Raw genomic sequence first — 21,871 nt, 5'->3', positions numbered from 1 at the left:
TTCATTGTCACATTCTTTTTCACCGTGAGCTACCACAAGATCTTGTATACATTTCCCTGTGCTACACAGTACAATCTTGTTTATCTATCCTATATATACCTGTCCATACCTACAAATTTCGAACTCCTAGTCTGTCCCTCCCCAGCCCCCTCCCCCCTGGCAACCACAAGTTTGCATTTTATGTCTATGAGTCTGTTTCTGTTTTACATTTATGTTCATTTTCCTTTTTCTTTTTTCTTTAAGATTCCACATATATGCGATCTCATATGGTATTTTTCCTTCTCTTTCTGGCTTACTTCACTTAGAATGGCATTCTCCAGGGACATCCATGTTCCTGCAAATGGTGTTATGTTGTTGTTTTTTACAGAAGCCACACCTTTAAGTTCCAAAGCCATGTTCCAAGCACTCTGGATGGATGCATGTTAAGATTTGAAGGTTTACAAAGGTAAGGATGTAATTCTTTAATTGGCAGCAGACATATTACAGGCACACAGTGTCTATTATCTGCTGGCAGTAAAGTCACTTTGATTCCGGGCAGGAGAGACACACCTTGTTGATGGACTCAGCCTTCTATCTGCATTGGCCTGTTAGGAACTGGAAAGAAACATGATCCAAACATCATAATTCTCAGACTAGAGCGGTTCTGCGGGCTGTGTTCCGGGGCACAGCTGTTGTTTAAAGTGAGATGATGCCGTCTCTGATCTGAGGCAGCATGTTGCTGGCTTCCCTTAACAAACAGCAGAACCAATGGGGTCCTTAGAACAGATGCTCCAGTCCCCCCCAGCTACACTTTTTCTCAACTACTAGGACCTGGGAGAGAAGGGTGTTGGTCCAGACGTCTGCGAAAGGAGTGTGTGCAACCGGGCAGCACACGAAGTGACCCAAACCCGAGGTAAGGTGCATTTTCCCAGAGCATCCGGCTGCATGGGTAACACCCGCCCCCTGGGTCCCCGCACCAGGTGGCCCCGGGGGAACTCTGTGCTGGGCTGAGGCTCACCCGCCTCGGTCTGGTTGCTCACGTGGACTTCAGGGCTGTCAGCACCCTTGTCCCACAGGCTGACTGCCCAGAAGTCAATTTCACCTCCTCAGTGAGGATGCTTCCCTCTTAATAGCTGCTGTTCAAACTTAAAATGATTTATTCTGTAAAAAGTTACCTCACTTTGCCTTTTTCAGAAAAGGTCTGTCTGAGGGGACGGTGAGGCTCAGGGGTAGAGTGTGTGCTTAGCAGGCACGAGGTCCTGGGTTCAATCCCCGGTACCTCCATTAAGTAAATAAGTAATAAATACATCTAATTACCTCCTCCCCCCCAAACAAACAAAAAAACCCTAATAATAATAATAAAAAATGTAAGAAAAGGTCTATCTGAAATCAAGCTCACAGGCTGCTGTTCCCTTATCCCAGGCAGTGAGGGTTCTTGCTCTCGGAGCCAGGAGGATTCTGGCCAACGTGTGTCAACACATTCTTAACTAAAATGCTGGCTGCTAGACGGAAGAATTAAATAGGACCACACAGATGACAAGGCATCGCTGTGTGTCCTGCCGGGACCACTGCCCTTGGGCCAGAGGGACGGGTCTGAGTGGATTTGCGGGCAGGTTACGGCCCCTGCCTCACAAGCTGCATCAGCGAGAAGATGCGGCCCCTCCTGCTCACACCATGTCGGGCTGGCAGAGGGCACTGTGCAAGAGTCTTCCTCTCCAGGTGTCCTCACCTTGTCTGGGGTGACGGCAGGAAGCCAGCCGCAGGCATTTTGATTTTAGAGAAACAGTGCCTCCTGTGCTGGGTGTTTGTGATGGAAACTGGGGCGCTCCTCTCTCTGCTGGGTGCCATTCTGAAGGTCGGGCCGTGCGCCCCTCTCTGCTTTGTCTGGCAGAACAGTGTAGTGGACAGTTGGGCTCTTTTCCTGAACTATTCATGTCCCAGTTCTTTGTTTTGAAAATGGAGATAATAACACTATAGTTCACTGACTCTAGCAGGTCACTCTGTAAAGCACCATTATTTCATCAGCCGTGAAGAAGACAAAAACAGCCCCGAGGAGCCACGAGATGCAAACAACTCAACTACGACGACAAGACAAACAGCTCTGACCACATGTGTGTGCACAGGCAGTGCTCGTGACAGCGGTTATAAAGTGCCCTTTACTGCAAGACGCGTTCTGATTACAGAGACATGTAATCATGACAAAATATGTGTCTTAGAACCCAAGAACTATGGTAGGATCCACCTCATAGGAGCAAGCGAGTTTCTAAGTGAAAAGCTCTTAGAAGTGTCTGGCACACGCTAAGTACTCAAGAAAGGCTGGCTGTTAATATTATTCTATTTATTATCACTGGGAGAACGACACGACTTTCATGAGGCTTCAATCTCAGGAGCTCTGTGAGGACAGTAAAGAGGAATTACTTTAACTTGTGACTTTAGAAGGAAAGGCAAAAGGCTGAGAAGAATGCAGGTGGCGTCACAGCACCAGCCTCCTGCTCCCGGGAGGCGGGGAGTTCCACACAGGCGCACGAGGCGCTGGTTCCTCACCACCGTCGGTCTCGGGGTTAACTTTCAGGGTCTCCTTCTCAGGGTGAGAGAGGCCTGACCCTTGACCCAGTCCCGGTGTCTGTGAAGAACTCCTTCTCAGTGCTGTCATTGCAGAAAGCCCGCGGGTCAGTGTTGGTTCCTTCATCAGAACCAAATTCATATAATCATGTGGTGAATTCTTAATCTCTGTCAGTGGTGATTCAAAATCGAAAACTGAAGCAGAAGCATCTCCTACCTCGCCTCCCCAACTTCACGGCCGATGTCTCCACTGCCCTCTCTATGCAGGAGCACAAGCCAACATTCCCTGATCAGGCAACTGGGCCTCGGTAACTCTGTGATGGTAAAAATGACTTTAAAGATCCTTCTGGCTTTTAAAACAAGAACCAATTATCTTCAAATGTGAATGTCTCCGCCCCCTCACCTCTCTTCTCCTCCTCCTTCTTCAGAGATGCTCTTCCAGCACTTGGAAACCCTTATTTTCAATTTTCTCGTTAGAAAACACGTCTCCAATTCCAGCGATCAAGGCTAAAAGCTGTCACCTTGCGGGGAACCTCATTCCCGAGGGCAGAGGGCTTCTGGTCCGCATGTGGCTTATGTAACCCATGATGGGACGCTTGTTTCTGTGTCCTGCTTCACCGCATGCTGGTACACAGACCCAGACTCACTGCTGGAACTCGTGACCAGCTTTCCACTTGCACGCACGCATTCTTCTGCCAGGAGACGCCTTTGATTGTGTTACCCTCTCGATGCTCAGGTGACTGGCAGCTTACTCCTTTTCCAGTAGATGGTAAATATGACACTCTTTCTTGGCTCCAAGAAACTAAAATTAATGAGGAAAGAATCATTTCTATTGCTACATGTCCTCTGAACACACCAGCTGGTACAGCGTTTTGTGTCCTGGCCAGCACAGTGAGCTGGGTCTGGTTCCAGACTTACCATTGTATTTGCTGCAGTTGTGTTTATAAAGTAATGCATTCTAATCATCAAAGAATGCAGGCTCGGAGCAGAGTTCGTGAACTGCTGTAATCACACCTAAACAGACTCAGGAGATCTGCCCCAGGCAAAGGGAGAAACTGCGCAGAGGTGCTTAGAGCGGCTCTGCAGAAAGGATTTGAGGCGCTGAGCACTTCTGACCATGAAACCATCTGAAACTTCAGAGTCAAATGCTTTCACAACTGTTTCTCAGTAGTTTGCATAAGAGTAAACTAAACTTCCCAGAAGCACATTCGTTTCCTTTTGAGAGATTTGCTGTATGGTAGAATACGTAGCCAGAAGAAAATTCAAAGAAAAACAAAGCCAGCGTATCTAGCTGGGGCACAAGCCTGCATGTGTGATTCCAATTGTTTTCAGTGTCTTCTTCCAGCTGAAATGATCGAAGTCCAAGGACAGGGTGTGACTCGATTTTTGGGGAACCACTTTCAATTGGCTTTAACAAATATTTAATGAGGACCCACAAAGTAAACTCAGGAAAATTGTTAAACAGTTTTAAAAGCAGCAAGAAAACAGTAGTCAAAGAGATGGGGTTTTTGGAAGGCATTCCACGTTGACCGTGATGCACAAGAAGGCTGGCATTCAGGAAGACAGGATGGGGAGTCAATTAGCTGCAGGAGGGAGGGTGGAGGTTGAAAGGAAGCACCCTCCTTGGCCAGGCTCCTGTCCCGTAGCAGTGAAGTAATAGAAGTTCTCCTGAGGAGGAGGCGCTGGAAAGTGGCAGCAGAGACCAGGGGAAAGGAGTTCACCATCCCGGAGGCCTGGGCGGGTGGGGGTTCCGTGCTCCAGACACTGCTTTAGGACTCACTGTCCACACAGGGTCAGAAGCACCTCCCAGACATGTTGTGTCCCCTCACAACTGTCTGCTTAGCCTGTAATGTTGGAATTCCACTGTTCCACAAGCCCTGTACCACTGTGACTACTTGGCAGGAAAGAGACCTCCAGGAGGAAGATTTTAAAGGAATGAAAGGGATTGAAGGATTTTTGAGAAGGTAGCGTGGGGGGAGTTGGCACCAAATCAATGACAATAAACAAACCAGTGAAGGCTTCATAATAATAATAACAAATAACTTTATAATAATGCTGTGATAGTTGTCAAGATGCTGCCACGTGTCTGGCACACTTTTAAACTCTTTCCCCTGTGTTCATCGACTCAAAGCTCATAATAACCCCAGAGTGACTTAACGCTCATAAAACAGTCCCATTTTACCCACAAGGAGACTGAGGCGCAGGAAGGGGAAGCGACTTGCCAAGGGGACCCCAGACCCATCTCTTGCTCCAGAATCTGCCTCGTTAGCCGCCGAGCACTTCCGTCATCTGTCCCACGAGCGACGTGCCTGCATATGTAAAATGCATCAGCTTCCTTTTAATTCTAAACCGATGCTGTGTGACTACGTTTATTTCGCAGGGAATTTATGTTGGTGTCTGTTTCCTGGTTGCTCTCCTTGCCCGTTGAGTTGGGCACCGATATGACGGTGTCGAACCTTTAGAACAGATGCTACCGTCCAGTTTGGCTGCTGCTACTTCACAGCCGGGTCCCCATGACTTAGAATCACGTCACACTTCTGGCTAGTGATGCCCACACTTACCTTGAATATCAAGTGTGCTTCTTGGTTTTTTAGGTGTCTGTGTGTGCGGGGTCATCAGGGCAGTGGAGTGGGTCTGTTGCAGCATTGTGGGTCACCGGTTGGCCAGGAAGAGGTGACAGGCAGTTCCTGTCACTCTGTACATTCAAATCATGCAATGACAACTCCACAGAACAGGGGCAGTGTTTTCTGGCTTCTGGGATTGATACTGGTCCCACCGCACGCACTCGCCTATGGAACCATCACTACTGACGGTCTTGGGAAGTGCTGTAGAGATGTGCCTAATTTTTCAAGTGAGAATTACAAGGGGGCAGATACCGGGGGAACAGGGGTTGAGAAACAACGTGAGGGGTAGGAGGGAGGACAGACAGCTGGAGAGGCCACACCCTGTTAACTCGTCAGCTCGCAGGAAGCATCCTTGAGGCAGAATCGGACACACGGCTGTGCTTTCATTTCAGTGAAAGTGAAGGTGACACCGTGTGGCTCCATCTCTTCCGGTTTCTGGCTCAATGGAAATTTCATGTCCAAGGGGACACTTATTGTCCTCTGTCAAATATGAAAGACTTAGTTTTCCAATTCAGGGCATATGTACAGAGACAGAAGAAAATTTAAGTGAATTAAAGAAAATGATAAAAGAATGAGAAAATAGGAAACTTTAAAATTAAGTGGTGCCATTTCCCTTGGATTCTGCCCCCCTTTCCTTGCTCCTGTCACCCAAATATGATGACGTGAGAGGAGCCAGTTGGCTTGGTGAGATGGTGATGTGTGACTCTCACTGATCTTCAGAGTTTTTGCTAATTCTAATAGGTACCCTCTTAGCCATAAAAAAACAAGAAAATAATGCCATTTGCAGCAACATGCATGGAACTGGAGATCGTCATTCTGAGTGAAGTCAGCCAGAAAGAGAAAGAAAAATGCCATATGATAGCACTCATATGTGGAACCTAAAAAAACCCCAGAAAAACAGGACACTAATGAACTCATCTACAAAATAGAAACAGACTTGCAGACATAGTAAACAATCTTATGGTTACGGGGGAAAGGGGATGGGAAGGGGTAAATTGGGGAGTTTGAGATTTGCAAATGTTAGCCACGATATATAAAAACAGATGAAAAACAAAAGTTTCTTCTCTATAGCACAGGGAACTATTCAATATCTTGTAATAACCTTTAATGAAAACGAGTATGTCTGTATATGCATGCCTGGGACATCGTGCTGTACACCAGAAATGGACACATTGTAACTGACTGTACTTCAATGAAAAATTAAAATGGTACCGTGTATGTGTGTGTATTTGCGTTTGTGTCTAAATATAGACTTTTTTTCCTTAAGAATGAGAGGCTCATATACACGTTGGTGTACCCTGGACAGCTACTAAACCTGGTAGATTATGCCACAAAAGATATTCGGCCCAAGACCAAATGCATAAAGTATTCTAGAAGAACACCAGGAGTTCAAAATAAGAACACTTTTAAAAGCTCTGAAACATAATTAAAACAACCCAGAAGATGAATCAACTTCTAACTCATGAAGGCAAATGGATAAGCGCCAACCTCTTTAGTTCTCACCGCTTAGCACCAGGAGGATTTCTGGATGGTGTTTATGGGTGAGTCACGCGATTCATTAGAAACACTGCTGCTCAAAGTACCAAAGACCCAACTAGGGCTGCAGAGTGAAACAGAAAGTCCACATTGCTCAGTAAGCAAAGATAATTTCCACCTGTATGTCTGCTCCCCGCCCTGCGATGTGAAGCTGCCAGCACAGCTGAGGCCCTCAGGGCCCTCCTTCCGGATCGCATTCGCTGGCACGTGAAAAACTGTGGAGGTTCCTCAAGAAATTAAAAATAGAACCACCATACGATCCAGCAACCCCGCCCCTGAAAGTTCCCCGAAAGAAATAGAATCACCATCTCACAGAGACTATTTTAGGTCCTTTCTAGCTTTCTGAAACAACACTGCAATGAACACGCTTATCCACACACCCCTGCCCACATACCCCTCCTCCAGGGACACACACCCCTGGGAGCGGGGCTCGCTTGCTCATTTATTCCGTGCGTGCTCCTGAGCACCTGTTATGTGCCAGGCATCACTCTCAGGGGACACAACTGCAAGAATCAGATGGACGTCCCTGTGCTCGAGGGGCTTCCTTGTAACTGAGGGAGACGATGAAACAAATGCAACAAGTAAAATGGAGAGTGAGTCAGAGCGTGGAGGAGACGGGGTGGGCTCCTGGTCTTTCTCCGGGTAGTTACTGAAGGCCGACTCTGCAGGGGACGTTTGGGAGAGAGGTTGAGGGTCCAGCCCTGCTTGTGTCTGGGGGAACAGTGGCCGGTGCAGGGGCCCTGGGCATGCTGGGGTCCTGCAGCGGCTGCACCGAGGCTGAAGTGGATGAGGCAGGGCTGAGGAGAAGGGGTGGCGTCAGTGGGAAGGGGTCTTATTACCGTTTATAAGGACTGAGGTTCTGCTGAGTGAGACCACGAGGGACCGGGCAGCTCTGTGCTGTGGGGTGAACATGACTTCAGTAAAAAGAGTCGTTCCAGGTACTGGGTAGACTGTGACAGGAAGACGGTGCAGACATGCAGGAGGAAGATGGTGGCGGCTTCGAGCAGAGCATCCCCAGTGGAGGTGGTTGGACTTCGTGTGGAAGGCAGTGCCCGCTGGCTTCACTGGGCGGACTGGGTGACAAGAGTGTGGGGAAGGTTCTGTCCTTGGACAGAGGGAAGGAGGGGGACCATCACTTGTTGGCGAGGGGAGAGTTAGGGAGAGAGGGCTGGAGGACAGGAGAGGCAGGACTTCAGCTGTGGACGCATCACATTGGATGCACCGGCTAGGTGTCCATGAAGAGATGCCAGGAGACAGCTGGGGATTCCACCAAGTCAGGGGACGCACAGCCTTCACTCACTGTGGTCACAGCACTGTCCCCGGGTTGCTGGCTCCCAGCCACACTGCGTGGTGCAGCCACATCACTTGTGTTCATCCCAGGGTACAGCCTGGTGTCTCCCTGCAGACAACGGTCTTCCACAGAAGCAGTACCCCTGGGCTAGGCCTACTCGCCACATTGTCCTGAACCAAAGCTGCCAATAAATGGAATGCATTGCACTCTGATCCGCTTTGTGAGAAAAGCGAGCCGGCGGCTCCTTTCAAGGAGAAGGACGTGTCCACAGATGGTGCTGCGTGGGTTTGGTGTGGTCGGTTCTCTTGCTTTGGCTTTTGATGATGATCAGAGTCTCATTACTGTAAACTAATTGGAGGCATTGCAGGTGCTGGGGTTTGATTATAAAATGAAAGAATTTAAGTACTTTTAATTACAGATATTAATTGAAACTTTACTGGGCTAACAGTCATGACCCATAGGCCTCTTACGATTACGACCAGGTATGAGTAATGGTACTAGGAGATTAAATCTGCCTGGACTATTGCTGGATTCCACTTTCACTGCAGTAAGTGGGTGTTTAAAAGTTTTTTTTTCCCTCTGGAGAATGCACACAATTGCCTCGTAATGTACTTTGAATGTGAGGATGGTTTGGACTGCTGCTCACAAACTGGGAATAATTGGCTTTGTTTGTGGTTATTTGACAAAGAATCTCTGCCTCCCCCATCTTTAAAGATTTCCTGATTTATGCTGGTTGACTTAATTGGCAGCATTAACTTACTGCAAAAAAAAAAAAACCAAAAAAAAAAAAAAAAACCAGGAACGGTGATGTTTTTTAATGTGGAAAAATATTGCGGAAATTGTCAGGACAGCATTTCCTTTAAGGATACTTGGAGTATGAATTCCAAAGCAGAGGACTCTCGAGGCGCTGGTTCCCCTTGTCTGGAACTGTGAGAAACCCCCACACAACAAGCAAACAGCAGGGAGAGAGGCCAGACTGTCCCACGAGCCCTTGTGGTGTGTGCCCGGAACCAGGGATCTGAGCTCTGCTCCCGTCTCTGCGACTAATGAATTACTTTTCTGTTACAATGAAATAATTTCCTAGTTCTCTTAGTTTCCTTATATTTAAATGGTTTAAAAATCTATGGTTGCCATAATTGGAGACTCAAAGCAGGAAGTGAACCTTTCAGGCCTCATTTTGGTAATACTAGAGATACTTCTGAACTAAAATTCTGCACAAATTTTTTGCTAACTCATGAAAATGGAGAGTCGAGGGAAGAGGGAAGGTGAGCAGGGGAGGGAACATGTCTTTATACTGTTGTCAAGTAGAGCAGAGGAAGCAAGGAACATCAGATTTGATTTGATTAATAATTCAAATTATTAACAAATAACATGCATGTGACTTGCATTGCATCTGAATTGTATTTAACTTCAATTATTGTCCAGAGGCTTCGGTTCCGTCTGCTTGCCTCTCCTTGGCTGGGGTTTTGTTGGAAGCATGCGAGAGGGAAAACAGGATTTGTTTAGTCCTGCCGATGGTTGTACCTGGTATCTGTGCCTGTTACACTCACGGGGTGAGGTGATGGTGCGCAGAGCAGCAACGCCTCGGAATGTCTCCATCAGCCCTCCCTTCGTCTGCCTCTGTGAGTCTCCCTCCTGCCCTGGTTCCCAGCCACATAGTTCTACCTGGGCCATATGTGAAGCTCCAGGCCCCCAGCTTCCAAGCCCACGTCTCTGTCTGGTCACTCGCGTCCCTGTCTGGACCCCACTGGAGTCCATCCCGAACGTGCACCTTGCTCAGTCCCATCTGGGTCTCTGTTTCTGTAACTCACATCAGGAAGGTAGACTTGCTCCCCGAGCGCCGGTCCCTGCGTCTGGACCCTGGTACCTGCTGCTTGCTTTCCTGGGGCGCAGTCCTTTACGTGCACCTGGCTGTCCCCGCACCTCATTACCTCCTGCCCCGGCCCAGCTGCCCGCTTCCCAGCAGGGTGTGTCCCCTCTGCTGGTGCTTGTCCCAGGCCCCTCATACCCCTGCTCTCCACCAGTCCCGCCCCAGCTCCTGGTTCTGAGCCCCCAAGACTGACTCGGGGCAGCCAGGCTCTGGAATGCCTGCCGCAGGGAACTCTTCATTAAAGGGTTTCTCCCTTGCACAAAGTTCCCTGCAGAGAAGATTCCCTTTTTCCGTTCTCCTATGTCTCATGTGGGAGCTGAGCACAGAGGTCTTAGGCAATTGGTGCATTTACAAATGCGGGGCACAGGGACTGAGATCTTGGGAACAGAAATCAAGAAAACTCACCGTACATTAAACTTTTCCCCTAAGAAACCCCTCAGGGTTTGCAAACATGGCCAGCTAACTTTAAACAATGGTGCATTCTCATCAGAAACTGAATTATTCCAGAAGGGCACGATTTGCTGTGACAAGGGTACACTGCTCATGGCTTTGGTGGAATGCAGATGACAAGAGAAAACTAGTTAATAGTTCTGTAGCTACTAACGAAGTTAGTGCCCTCTCCCCCAGTGGAAAAAAAAAGAAGCAGAACATGAACTTGATGGCCCCCAAATTAGGAGATGGTTACTCGAACTCCAACACAGCAGTTACGGTCCGCTCACCTGAATTAACTCTTTGATGTTAGATGGACCACTTTTTGTAGTTTGAGGGGGTGTGTGTGCACAGACCACATCTGAGAGGGGCCTATTTTGCAGTAAATATGGGGGACATTGTGCAGTTGAGAACCTGCGGAACTCTTTTTTGAGTGACATGTGGATGTATTTCAAATGAAGAACTATTTGTTCCCAAGACTAGTGGGTTAAAAAAAAAATCTAAATAGAATCCAACAGAAATACTCGATTTCACTTCTATCCCAGGCAAAATGATGAGAAAAATTCTTCATGGAAAAGATCCATAAATGCAGAGATGATGTATTTAAATGAACTCATTAGGAAGCTTTTCACTGCTCCCTGCTGTCGGGTTCTAAAGGAAACACGGTCAATTTGTTGTAACAACTGACTCAGCATGAATCAGTTGAACAGACTGGTTTGAAAAAAAGAGAATTTTCTGCCTCTATTCCCACTGCTTTCCAGCCATTGGCGCTGATGCTCACTTCATATTCGTGAGCCGTGGTTTGTCAGCCCCAGGAAGCAACTCCGGCAAAGCGTATGTCAGTGGCTGGAGGGTGTGGGGCGCCGTGTGTGATCTGTAAGACGCCACAGTCACAAGGAAGTACTGGCAACACTTTGCCCGGGCTGTCTGTTTCACCTTCTTGCTGAATTTCATAATTTTGAATTGACTTTTTTATATTTCCGTAATTTAGGTAAAACACTCTTCATTAATAAAAGCACGGCCTTCTAACAAAATGAATGAATGGCTTATTTTTTGCAGTGTAATCCCGACTTGAGATGTTATTTTTGTTTTGCTGTATGACATGAAGAAATGAGGAGTAATAACGGTCGTAGGTAACAGAGCAGCGGTCACCAGGGGCAAGGCACTGTTTTCTCACTTCCACATATGATTTTACTTAGACGTGAGCTGGAGTGGGGTAGGTATAGTGCTGTTATAATCCCCATTTCACAGATGAAGAAACTGAGTCACTGTCTCAGGCCACGTTTGGTGACAGATGGAGCCATGATGGGAAACCCTGCAGCCTGACCCCCTCCCCCCTCTTAACCTCTCTGCACAGCAGGCACAAGCCCCGCGGTGACGGGGGAACAACGCATAGACCTGACTGTGGCTGCAGTGGTGTCAGTGCGTAGTGATCCCTGCTAACTGCACACTCCCGGCTCTGCTGGCCTGGGGACCACAGGCCTGTCCACGCTCAGCTTGGTCTCTCTGTCTTGGGGAGAAAGTTCCAGCACATGAAGGGGGCGGTGCGCTCACTTTGAGTGAGCCTGCGCCTCAGACAGACACCCGTCGGGCTCATCCTGGGGCCCCACACACCCAGCCCTGCCTCTCATCTCTGTGCTGTCAGACACCTTTGGGTTTTAGCCACACTTACCACCACCTTCAGCACCCCGTCTTCAAATTATGCACACAGTCTTCACAGGACTTGAGTCCACTGGGTGTGCACCCTGAGTTCCCCTGTCTGCTCCAGCCTGGGGTCCCCTATATAAAGCACCAGGCTGGTGCTCCCGTATGCCCACCTGGTCCTGTAGCCCCTCCTCACCCCCCGTCAGCAGCCCTGGGTCAGGACAGCAGATTCGCTGCGGGGGACAGCGGGCCCAGCTGGGACCTGGGATCCTGGGAGGCCTTTGCCCGCAGGTCCTTGGAGACACCAGCTCAGGCTCCCGAGAGCTAATTGTACAGGAAAGGAAACAGCATGTTAACCGCTGACAGGCTTAAACCACTTCTCCTTCTTAAACAGGTGGATTGAGCAAACCTGGAGTTATCTTACAGTGACAGCACTGCGCACATGCAGGAGAGGACGACCCTGAGCCCAGCCTCTGCAGCCTTGCAGGACTCTGAGGGTAGAAATGTCATCACTGGAGCAAGTATGGGGCGCCTTCCTGTAGGCAGTGCCCTGGGTCCCAGCAGCCCTCCTTGGCTGCTGGCCCGGCTCCGTCGCCCCCTCATCAAATGGTCCCAGAGCAACGCTCTACCCTCCCCGCACCACCAGGCATTCAATGTGGCCCAGGGATACTGCCCACAGTGGGGCATTTCTGTGAAGGCAGGTCCAGGCCAAAGAGGGGGTGTGGACCTGCATCCCCCTGGGTCAGCAGTGGGTCTGTGTTATTGCAGAGATAATCTAAGAAAATGGAGAATCTCTTTATATGCATTTTCCCTCTTGTCCTCCTGACTGGCTGGCATTTGGGCCCCGTGAATACCCCCATCAGGAGGAACGCAGGATGGCATCAGAGAAGGCCGCCTGGCAGCCGAAATCATGATCAAATCATCCCCTCAGAACTAGGGCCTCCCTGAAGTTGAGCCTTGAGGGGGCCTGGTGCCCTGGGGGTGGAGCTGGGCTGAAAGGCTTCAAAAGGGGGCCCCAAACCAAAGAGCTTGCATAAGACCCAGGAAGGGCAGCATGGCCCGGGAGAACACATCCACCCTCCTGGGGAGGGTTCCTGAGGCTTACAGGCAGCACCCTGATCCTGATCCAAATGCCCTGGGGGGATATGCCTAAATGCTCCAGCCCCTCGTGAGGGCGAGACCCTCTAGCAGAATGAAATGCCCTCCCAGACCAAGCCTCTGCCCTCCAAGCTGCAGCATGCCCACGGGGGCCTCGGCCCCACCCAGAAGTCCCTGAAGACATTCTGCAAAATGAGGGTGGACGTTTGGGCTGATAGGAGGCCTGGGAGAGCCCGGATGGCTGGCGCAATGGCAGTGAAACTCCGTGCAGGGGCCGGGCTCCAATTTAAAGCAGTAGCCACTAACGAGGCATCTGAAGGCAGGTATAAAGCCCACAGCCACCTTCTTGAATGCCAGTTACCCCAACCTCCTCAGCCCATATGTAACACTCCATCCCGTCAGTACAAAAACCCAAGACCAGAGACGACTGTTCTATACAGGATCTGAGGGCTGTTAGCCAAACTGTAAAGGATACACACCCGGTGGCGCCAAATCCTACTTTGCTTACAGCTTTGTCTGGAGACTAGGGCTGGTTTAAAATTCTGGGCTTAAAAGATGCCTTTTACTGCGTGCCCCTAAGTCCTGAGCCCCTAGGTCCCCTTGGTGGGGGACGGTCCTGAGACTGATGTGAAACAACCACATTGCTGGCTGGGACCCCCAGAGGATTTGAGTACGCCCCCCTCCACCTTCGGGGAAGCCCTAGGCAAGGACTGAGGGGGTCTCACTTCCTCCAGGATGTGGGTGACACACACTGAGGGCAGGACTGAGGAGGCTCGAGACCAAACTGCAATCACAGCAAGTCTCCGAGGGGAAAGCACGGATTCCTCAACCAGCTGCAGGAATTTAGGGTTCGAGTTATCAAAGGGCAAAGACACTTCCTGCAGGACCGAAGGGAAGCATTAGTGAGGGTGGCCGCACACCCCGCCAGAGGCAAGGAAGAGGATTCTCAGGAAAAACTGGGTTTTGTCCCATTTGGAGTCCTGACTTTGCACTCACAGCCAAACCCCTAAATGAGGCTCTCTAAGGGAAAACCAATGAGCCACCAAGCTGGACTCCGGGATGCTGTAAGGCCTTCCACACCATCAGGGAGGAACTTACAACAGCCCAGCGCTTGGTCTCCCAGACATTTTGTGCATGAAAGACGGCATGAGTCTTGGAGGCTAACTCAGAACTTAGGTTCCTCCAGAAGACCAGTAGGTTACTCTTCCAAACAACTGGACTTATAACTCAAGGAAGGTCAGTTTGCTCTGGGCTGTGGCCACAACCTGTGGCCTTTTAGAAAACGCTGAAAAATGGACCCTGGGCCACCTACACGGCGCTCACTGCAGTTTGTGTGCAACCTTTCCTGGAACAAAAGGGCGGATATTGGCTGATGGGGGTGGGGGTGGTGCTGGGCAGATCCTCACTAGTTGACAATCTGGATTCAACGCCGAAGGCGGCGTCCCCTCTAAACTGAGCCACCTTGCCCCCCAGCATGACAGGAGACCCTGTTCACGACTGTATCCAAGTAACTGAAGAGGACCCGACCTGACTGATCAGACTTTAGGAAACCCGGATGTGAAAATGTCTGTGGGTGGAAGCAGCTTCCTGGACCGGGCCGTGCAGGAGTTACTCATTTGGGGGTCTGAGAAGCAGACGCCCTCCTCCAGGGGCGCCTGCCCAGAGGGCAGGGCTCACAGCCCTCCCAGAGCCCTGCACCTTGGAGCTGAGGGAAAGGAACCACAGACACTGACTCCAAGTTTCCCTTGTCTGTCACAGGTGCACACGGGCCACGTGGAAAGAGAGAGGTCTACTGACGTCAGGAAGAAAAGAATTAAGCAGTCAGAGGAGATGCTGGCTTATCAGACAGTCATGATGTGGGAGAAGGACCCTAGCATGCTGCCCGGCCACCCAGACTGAGAGTTTCGTAAGTAAAGGACATAACTTGGCTGTCAGGTGGCAAAAAGCGTGGCCAGAACAGAAGACCCTAGCACTCATTTCGAGTGTGGACCTGCCGTCCTTGTTTCTGCCTCGGATTTGAACATGGATCTCAAGAGCAGACAGATGGAGGTTCACGCTGACGCTCGAGACTCAGGTGGTGATCAGCGCTCAGCGGCCACGAGGCTGGATGGCTGAGGGTCGGGGAGCGTGGGCTGGGAGGAGCTGTCACTCACCTCCACTGAGGGGCCTGTTATGGGGGGGATGCAGCCTACCACCCGTTACACACGTTTTGCTGCCAGTTCACAAAGGCACGGGACCACTGGGAAGGGAAGACAAAGTTGCCTGGTTTGAGCCAAAGACAACCCTAAGGCCGGGCCACCTCCAGCCACAAAAGGGGTGCAGACCCGAGGTACAGAGCCAGGCGATGGTGGGTAAACAGACTTGACTGTGGGCCCAGAGCTGTGGGACTCCGTAGACACCGGCTGGTGCTTGTGGTCACCTTCACAGGGTGGGGAGAAGCTTTTCCAGGAGGAGGCCCCCCGGGAACAAAGGCCTTACTAGACGTCTCCCGGCGAGCTGGGCTGCCTCTCTCAATTCTAAGTGACAACCTCGTGACTTTCATAGCCAAGTGGACTAAGGCGATGTCTGGGGCCCTGGGGATATGACAGAAGTTCATGCTGCCCAGAGACCTCAGTCTCCGGGAGAGACGGAAATGAGTCAAACCTTAGAAAGACAGTCTCCAAAATATGCCAAGAAACCAACATAACTTGGAATAAGGTCTTACCAGCTGCCCTGCTGAGGGTCAGAGTGGCCCCCGAAGCAAGCTCCAGTTAAGCCCTTCTGAGATGTCACGTGGGAGGGCTTTCCCTGAGCCTGAGGCTGTACCGCACCTGGGTGTTACTTACCTGCTGTACATAAATAGCCTTGTAGTCCACTACTGTTTCCCACCGATGTCCCCTGCACTGTGGAAGCCCGGGGACCGGGTCCTCCTCAAATGTGGAAAAACAATACCCCGAGGACCAATGCACCCAACGTGGAGCAGGCCCCATGAATTCCTTCCAGTTACACACTCTGCAGTAAAGCTAGAAGGGGTCATACCCTGGGGACACCACTCCCAGGGACATTCCACCTGGCCAGGATGAGAAGGCGGAGACATCTCGGAGCAGATTGCTTCCACCCAGGAGTCCAAACCAGACCCACATAAATCCAAATTCAATCACTGAAAGGTTAAAAATGACATGCTTTCAAGGATTCCCAAAGGAATAAGGTCTGTTTTTGAAGGACTGTTAAAATTAGGAGGCACTGTTCTGTGCATCTTAGGGTTAACCCTTTCACCCGTCACATTTCATGCTTAATGTCTGTCCCATATATTTAAAAAGGCCTCCTCCACTCACTTGATGATTGCCCGAGACTTCAGAGTTCAAGGTGGGACTCGTGAATATCTGCAAATACATGCAAAACGATTTCATTCCTCTTATAAAAATCCTTGCTCCTGATCAGCAGGAAGCAGCCAGCTGTGGGTGCCCTGCTTCCTCAGGACTGAGGAAGGTACAAAGAAAAAGCAGGTAGAACTCTGACCAGCTCAAGCTGGTTTTCCTCCTCAAACAGGTAGATTGAGCAAACCTGGAATTATTTTACAGCGACAGCCCTGTGCACGTGCAGGGATGACCCTGAGCCCAGCCTCTGCGGCTGCGGGACTCTGAGAACAGAAACGTTGCCACTGGAGCCCTTTAAGAAGCAAGAAGTCCTTCAACAAGGAAAACCTGGCTTCCAGCAGCCCCAGGAGCTCATGTGGACTGATCAGCAAGTCAACTTCCAGACTGGATGTTCCGCTAACACTGTAAATTCTGCCCTGAAACCTGGGTTGGGAGACAGATTGGAGCCATGCCTCCCATCTCCCTTATGGTTGACCCTGCAAGCAAGCTCTTTCCTTTCTCGAAAGCTGGTGCCGTGGTGCTGGCTGCTGTGCACTCTGGACAGGGGCTTTTGCTCCCTAACAGACATCTCTGCTCTGACATTCAAGTCAAATCAAAAGTCGACGCCAATCATCTGATCTTGTGAGTGAAAGGTTCTTACCTGACTCAGGGAGGTGGTTGTCCTGTGATGCTGCACTCCAAGTAGACTCGACTGCCTTCGGCCACCTCCTGGCTCCGCAGCTTCTGGGTGAACCTTGGAGCTGCAGGGAGGCTGCGAGCGCTGGGGTGTGGCGGGGGCGAGCGGCCGCAGGGCTGGACCGCATCCCGGGCTCCAGGAGCCTGGCCGCCTCCTCCTCCTGCGCATCTCCTTTGGGGCTCCGGCTGGACGAGGTGCTCTCCAGGGCTGCGGGCTGGGTTTTAGGAGACAGGTACTCGCTGTCTGGGGATGACTCCCCATTGGGGCTCCTGTTCCTCGGCCTAGCGGCTTCTCTGAAAATGGACATCAGCTCCTAGATGAAGCTGGCTGCCTTGTCACGCAGCTGGCTCTGGGGCCCGGCCCGGCCCGGCCCGGCCTGGCCCACGTGCGGGGGCCTGGCCCAGGTGCGGGGCCCTGGGCGTGGCGCTGGGGCCGGGGTTGGGGAGGCTGGGCCCAGTGCTTGCCAGCTCTCCGGAGGCTGTGGATGTAGCTGGGGCTGGCCAGTAGGGGTGAGGCGGCCCCCCTCCTCTGTGGGCCTGGGGGAGGCGACGCGGCCCGCTCTGCTGGTGGAAGGCTGGCCCCGGGTGGGCCTGGGGTCCAGAGGCCTTCCTGGGGTGGCGGGCTCCCTGGATCCGCCCTCCTGATGGGACGGCTTCCTGCACAGGCTTCCCGGGGAGTGGCTGACAACCTGTGGGATCTCCGTTTCCGAGGCGCAGGCTTCGGCCTCAGAGTTGGCGGTAGCTCTCCGGGCCAGGTTGAGGCTCCTGTGGATCTCCTCCTGGCTGGGGAAGGCGGACAGCCTGGGGAAGAAGGCTGCGTCCTGGTCGTCCACCTGCACGTCCGACAGGGAGTCGTAGGAGTCCGGGAATGACATTTCCGACATGCTTGTGGAGGTTCATGCACTCTGCCTGCTTCCCACGGGGGGCTGGGGCTGGAACCAGCTCTGGGGACGATAGAGGCACGCCTGACTTAGGAACACGACCAGCACACAGTAAACGTGGTTGGGGTGTGGGGAGCAGCTGCCCCCGATGTGGGCGGGAGTGTGATTAGTGCAGCCGCGTGGAGGGCAGTACGGAGGGTCCTCAAAAAACTAAAGCTAGAACAATCCAGCAATCCCTGGCACATATGCCCAATATCCTGGGCATATATCTGGGGAAAACTCTTAATTCATAAGGATAGATGCACCCCAATGTTCACAGCAGCACTACTTACAACAGTCAAGACATGGACGCAACCTAAAGGTCCATCAACAGATGACTGGATAAAGAAGTTGTGGTGTATTTATACAATGGAATACTACTCAGCCATAAAAAAGAATAAAATAATGCCATTTGCAGCAACATGGATGGACCTAGAAGTTATCATATTAAGTGAAGTAAGCCAGACAAAGACAAATATATGATATCACTTATATGTGGAATCTTAAAAAATGACACACAAATGAACTTATTTACAAAACAAAAACAGACTCACAGACATAAAAACAAACTCATGGTTACCAAAAGGGAAAGGAAGGAGGTGAGGGGTAAATTAAGAGTTTGGAATTTGCAGATTCTAACATATATAAAATAGATAAACAATAAGGTCCTACTGTATAGCACAGGGAACTATATTCAATAACTTATAATCTCCTATAATGAAAAACAGAATATGAAAAATCACTATGCTGTATACCAGAAACTAACATAACATTGTAAATCAACTATATTTCAATTAAAAAATACAAAATTCCTCCCCAACACAGTAGTAATGACTCGGTAGGGAAGGTGTGTGTTATCATGATATTACCATCCTACAAGTTGGGAGAAACATTAAGGCGAACAAATGTGCTATTTAAATCATTTTCCTCTACTCTGTAAATTGGCAGAAATAGCAAGTATACTTTGTATTTGTCATTTATCATTTTAATTTGATATTTTGCCCCATGAGTGAATATTAAGCATCTCACTGCCCATCATCACCTAACTCAGGAGGGTGATGCCCATGGTTGGAGTTGTGAGTGGATGGGGCTGTCTGCTGCCTGAGCCCCCCTCTCCTGCCCACTGCGTGCCTCATTTCAGCTCTAACTTTGTGGATGTTACGAGAAAAGGAGCTTCTCGGCATTTGAAGTAAATCTGACTCTGCTTATGTCACCTGAACCATGAAGTCCGTTTGGACTCCACTGCCACTTAATTTTAGTTTTCCATGAAATTTTTGGAATCTTATTGTCTCTTCCTTCCCTGGTGTCCAGCCACGTGCATCCACCTTCGTTCTTCAGTGGTAAGTTCAGCAGGGAGTTCATGGTCCCTGGTTCAGCATCAGGCGCTGGAGGTGCAGTTGTGCCCCAGTCCCGGGGTTGGCAGACTTCCCCACCAAGGAGCAGATGGCAGGGGTCCCTATTTGCAGATTGTACTGTCCCCAGTTCCTCTCCTCTGCTCTTGCACCATGAAACCATCCAGAGAGGAGCCCTGAATGATGGTGCGGGGCTGTGTGCACAAAACCTTACTTACAGACACTAAGGCTGAATTTTACATATGTCTTACATCTCAAAATATTGCTCTTCTTTTGAAACTGATTTTTGAAAAAGCTTCCTCCTCTTTAAAAAAAAATCATTTCACTTTTTTTGGTGGGTCTTTTTGGGGGGTCAGATTAGGTTCATTTATTTATTTATTTAATGATAGTACTGGGGATTGAACCCAAGACCTCATGCATGCTAAGCATGTGCTCTACCACTGAGCTCTACGTTCCCCCTCCATCTTTTTAAATTATTTTTTTATTTTATTTTTTTATTGAAGTACAGTTGATTTACAATGTTAGGTGTACAGCAAAGCAATTCAGGTATACGTATACTTACATACATATTTTTTCTTTTTAGATTCTTTTCCATTATATGTTATTACAAGAAATTGACTATAGTTCCCTGTGCTATCAGTAGGTCCTTGTGTTGTTCATCTATTTTATATACAGTAGTGTGTATCTGCTAATCCCAAACCTCCAATTTATCAGCGTCACCCGCGGCCCTGGCATTTTCAGTTTATGATGGGTCTGCGGGGACGTAACCTCACCATAAGTCTGGGGAGATCTGCAGTGAATCATTTGATCCTGAGAATAACAGATGGGCTAAACATTGTTTTCCTTCTTGTTATTTTGATTCCCAAACTACAGCATGGGAAAACATTCCATTGTTTGGCCAAAGTTGAACTGTCAGGACATGGTAGACTTATGGGTGAAGCCTGCATATGGCTGCAAAGTTTCCTTTTCCCATTGGGCATATTGTGGGTATTTATTAGCAGAATTTAGATAAGGAGAGAGCTTTTGCCATAAACTTGTTTATGGAATACTTTGCAGAGACGTTGATGAGCTACTATGGTTTGAAAAAAACTTTTTATGTTAGGAACAGACTGCCAGGTACCAAGGATCACTCAATATTCCAAACCACAAGGGCCAGGTACTTTTGAGAGTCCAGACAGGGGCAGTAACGTTTCACTAGCCATTAAAAATGAACTTATCTACAAAACAGAAACAGACTCGCAGACATAGTAAACAATCTTATGGTTACTGGGGGAAGGGGGTGGGAAGGGATAAACTGGGAGTTCCAGATTTACAGATACACACTACTATATATAAAATAGATAAGCGACAAGTTTTTCTGTAGAGCACAGGGAACCATATTCAATATCTTGTAATAACCTATAATGAAAAAGAATATGAAAAGGAATATATGTATACATACATATAACTGAAACATGATGCTGTACACCAGCTATTGACACAATGTAACTGACTATACGTCGATAAAAAAAATGCATGTATGGTTAGAGATAAATACTGGAGGAAGGTCAGAAGAATGTGCATCACTCAATGAACGCAGATTCCGTCTAAGGTGGCGTTGTGGGCGGGGCAGGTAGGGGGTCTTTCGTTACTTTTTTCACGTTCTTTGGGGAAAAAAGTGGAAATTATGAGTAATTTTAATATTTAATTTAGCATTTTATTCCTGTTTATTTTCATATTTACACAATTACTTAAAAAGTAATAAAAGCTGTTGATAGAAAGATGTTTTTGGATCTGTCTCCTATATAAAGGAAATAAAGGCAAAAGTAAACAAATAGGACCTAATTAAACTTAAAAGCTTTTGCACAGCAAAGGAAGCAATTGACAAAATGAAAAGACAACCAATTGAATGTAAGGAGTTAATATCCTCCATATATAAACAGCTCATACAGCTCAATAACAAAAAAACAAACTACCCGATTAAAAAAATGGGCAGAAGAACTGAACAGACATTTTTCTAAAGAAGACATACAGATGGCCAATAGGCACGTGAAAAGATGCTCAACATTGCTAATCATCAGGGAAATGCTGATCAAAACCACAATGAGATGTCACCTCACACCTGTCAGAATGGCCATCATCAAAAAGACCACAAATAATACATGCTGGTGGGGATGTGGACAAAAGGGAGCCCTCCTACACTGTTGGTGGGAATGTAAATTGGTGCAGTCACTGTGGAAAACAGTATAGAGGTTTAAAAACAGAACTACTATATGATCCAGCAATCCCACTCCTGGACATATATCTAGAGAAAACTCTAACTTGAAAAGACACCTGCACCCCAATGTTCATAGCAACACTATTTACAATAGTCAAGATATGGAAGCAACATAAATATCCTTCAACAGATGACTGATAAAAAAAGATTTGGTTTATATACAAAATGGAATACTACTTAGCCACGAAAAGAATGAAATCCTGCCATTTGCAGCAACATGTCTGGACTTGGAGGGCACTATGCTGAGTGAAATAAATTGGACAGAGGAAGGCAAATAT

General features: G+C 48.9%; 1 protein-coding gene across 1 annotated transcript in view; it reads right to left on the bottom strand.

Annotated features, from left to right (window-relative positions):
* The window catches only part of LOC105083193 (tyrosine-protein phosphatase non-receptor type 20), a 144,034-nt gene that overhangs the window by 116,882 nt on the left and 5,281 nt on the right, over nt 1-21,871 (bottom strand). Inside the window, exon 2 of the mRNA XM_074347728.1 lies at nt 17,030-18,008. The gene's annotated coding sequence lies outside the window, so the exon portion shown is untranslated. The remainder of the gene's footprint in view (nt 1-17,029; nt 18,009-21,871) is intronic.

This window comes from Camelus bactrianus, chromosome 19 (genome assembly GCF_048773025.1).
Source record: "Camelus bactrianus isolate YW-2024 breed Bactrian camel chromosome 19, ASM4877302v1, whole genome shotgun sequence".
In the NCBI taxonomy this organism is placed as follows: Eukaryota; Metazoa; Chordata; class Mammalia; order Artiodactyla; family Camelidae; genus Camelus; species Camelus bactrianus.
Note: the sequence above shows the minus strand (reverse complement) of the source record. Positions and strands in the feature narration are given on the sequence as shown.